The sequence below is a fragment of the Furipterus horrens genome, unplaced genomic scaffold (genome assembly GCF_987537825.1).
Source record: "Furipterus horrens unplaced genomic scaffold, mFurHor1.1.pri manual_scaffold_12, whole genome shotgun sequence".
NCBI classification, from domain to species: Eukaryota; Metazoa; Chordata; class Mammalia; order Chiroptera; family Furipteridae; genus Furipterus; species Furipterus horrens.
The window spans coordinates 81102910-81106483 of NW_028327182.1; positions in this window are offsets into that span (position 1 = coordinate 81102910).

The following is a 3574-nucleotide window of genomic DNA, read 5'->3' on the forward strand; positions in this document are numbered from 1 at the left end:
CAAAGAAAAAGTGAACTCAATTAAGCCCTGACGCATGCTTAAACGCCATCCATTATAAGAGCATCCTCATTTCAGAGACGTTAAAATGTTAGAGGGAGAAAAGTATGTCCTAAAACTCTCCATTTTAGAAGTGGGGAACTAAAGCTTGGAGAGAGTAAGCACTGGCCCAATATCAGACACCCAGCAGGTAGCAGAGTTAGGGCAAACTCAGATCTTCTGGCGCCAAGAACTATCGTCCTTCCATATTAGCAGTGTGTTTCTTGGACTTTTCCAAAGAGCCATAAGCACACCAGGTGAACATAAGGAAATAAAGATCTCCAAAATCAAATGAGCTCAGGTTGAATCTGTGTTCTACGCCACTGCGCTCACCCAAAGCCCACAACGTACTAGCCTATATTGAAATTAGGGGGGAAATGTCTGGCTGGGCGCCTGCTCTGTGGGTGGCACTGTCCACAATTGTCAGGGATAATGGAAATTTATGTTTTCTTCCACACCTGCTCTCTTTCCTGCTTTAGTCAACTGCTAACACAGCCTCTCTCCAGGGGAAGACGAGGGGTTGAAATGAGGGAAGGGAAGCAGCTCTTGTTTACCGCAGCTCAGCTAAATTGCATTTGCCCTCTTTTGCATAAAGCAATAAAGTGTTATAAAAAGTGGAGCATGGATTTTTAATTTTCTCCTTGTCACTGGGTGCTGTAATCACATAATTAACCTAGTGGTAGAGATAGTCATTTATAGCAAATGTGCAAAACAATCAAAGAGGTTAGCCACCCTGGGATGAAAGAGGTTACATTTGCCTCTCAGAAAGACATGGGTGAACAGACAGCGTCGCCAACCCTTGGCTGTCTGGGACCCAGCACCTAAAGAATGCAGCATTAGAGAAAAGGAAGGGCATTGAGTTTGTCCTTCAAGACAAGTGAATTGCTATTGGTTCAATGGTTTGGAAGGCCCTGGAATGTGCGGGGCGGGGACAGGAATCCAAGGCCAGCAGCTCTGTGCATGCTCCAGCACTGCCCTCCATCACACAGGCTTCGTACTGTCTTGGAAGTGCCTTTGCATGGCTCCTTCCTCTGCCCAAAATGCCTTCCTGCCTCCTGGACTCCTCTCTTCTTTCAAGTATTATATATCCAAGATGTTTTCTTTGGGGAGCCTGTTCTTCCTCCCACTGCCAACCGCCTCACCTGAGGCCCATAGTCCTTCATTTCTACCACAAGTATAGCATTTCTCATACCCTATCTTACAAACAAATGAGAAATCAACAATAAATTTTATATATATATATGAATATGCGGTCTGTCCGGAAAAAGTCCAGCCATTTTTAATATAATGAGAACAGCGGGCGTGACATCGATATAACCTGGCAGCCAAGGACTGAAGTGCACATGTGTGAACAATGACAACTTCACTGTTCTAGTCAGTGGGGGCAGACGCTGTTGAGTGAGCATGTGTACTGTGTGGCCATCACATTCAAAATGACCAAGCAAGTAGAGCAACAAATCTGCATCAAATTTTGCATTAAGCTTTAACATTCCTCCATGGAAACCATTTGGATGATTCAGAAGGCCGCAGCTATGGGCATCTGGTGAGTGACAGCTTCATCACAACAATGCACCTGCTCATGCATCACATCTCGTGCATGTCAGGGCAGCCTTGCTCTGAGAAATCACCAGGAGACCACTGTGGGATTAGGCAATGGGTTTATTGAGAGAAAAGGGGGGTAAAAGGGGGAAGGGGAGATGCAGCTCCCAGACCAACTCAAGGGCCCGTAGGAGCAAGGGGAATGGGGAATGAGGACTCCCGGTCCTCCTTGTGGGCCCCTAGGAGTCCCAACTGCACTTCTGCAGGCACCTTTTTTATACTTGTCAACCACATATTTTGGTGAGGGTGAGTTTATTTATCAAGTATTCAGTAGATCATTTACATCTCATTTCTCACCCCCCACCACACACACACACCAGGTCAGTTAACAACATATGGGGCTAGGTTCATTACCATTTCCCCTAGGAATGGTTTCAGTCCATCAGCATCTCTTTTGGGAACTGCTAAGTCCATCAGCATATCTTTGGGAATGGCTGAGTCCGGGGCCAGGTTGATTAGCAAATACCAAAAGTCCAGGTGTGCATTCTAGCTGCCTCCACATTCTGACAGTGCAGAGATTTTTTTTGTACAAAACATCAAATCACCCAGGTGACTCAGTCCCTTTACAGACCAGATTTGGCGTCCTGCAACTTCTGGCTTTTCCCAAAACTCAAATCACCTTTGAAAGGGAAGAGATTTCAGACCATCAATGAGAATCAGGAAAATACAATGGGACAGCTGAAGGTGATTGAGAGAACTATGTGAGGTCCCAAGGTTCCTACTTTGAAGGGGACTGGGGTGTCATTGTCCCATGTACAAAGTTTCTTTTATCTTGTATCTTCTTCAATAAATGTCTCTATTTTTTATGTTATGAATCTGGATACCTTCTGGACAGATTTTATATATATATATGTGTGTATATATATATGTATATGTGTGTGTATGCATACATATACATATACACACATACATATATATGAGAAAACATTTCTATTATATATTCATATATAAATAATATATAATATATATAATTATATATACACACACCACCACCACCAGATTGTGGGCAGAAACTAACAGAACCCCATTAAGGCCCAGAAAGTGTCTTGCCTACCTGCCTTCTACAGTAGAGAAGCCCCACCCCTGACGAGCCTGCAATTGCAAAGAAGGCACAGATCTCCACTGCGTAGGGTCCAGGGATGAGAACCAAAGAAGTGATTTGAGGAGGTTCTGACTGACACCAGAAAAGCTCTCCTGCTCACCATCACCCCAAATTAGTTTTGCCAAATTAGTGTGGGTATCACGCTTCACCTTCTCCTCAGAATGCTGTCTTTTAAAATGCAACATCTCTGACAAAAGTAGCACTTGACTTATTGCGCCAGAACCTCCATGCAAAGGAGCAGATTCTTATGTCTTTCTGCCCTGAAATATGCAGCCAGACGGCAGAAACCACTTCTCACCTGAGCAGGGCGAAAGCTAGTCAGCCAGAGGGAATTGGTGAGAAGGAGGTGAGAACTGAGAAGGAGGTGAGAAGTGAGAAGGAGGTGGGAAGGAGGCGCTAAACGGTGCGCTAAGTACTGATGGAGCAGATGCTTCAGACCAGAGCTAGTGGTCCCCTGCTCCAGCCTTTGGAAGCAGGTATTTATTATTATTATTATTATTGTTTTCATTTCATGCAAATGCCAAGAAAGGTTAAGTAATTTACCCAAAGTCTTCTAAGCGTAGTTGCTAGAATTTGACCTTGGGCCTCTCTGAAGCAAAAATCCATGCCTTTTCCTACACCAAGGATGGCGAATACAGAATTGTTTTCTCTTTCCCCCCTCCCCCACACATCTCACTCCAGGACCTCACCTGGTGGCCCTCTTTCTCCCCATGGAAACCTGCTCTCAGGAAAGAGTGTAATTATGTGTCATTTACACCTTAGAGATGCGATGAGATGCAGGCAGCTCAGGGGAAAAAGACAAAACCCATTAACTTAAAATCACACAAATTATAGTGA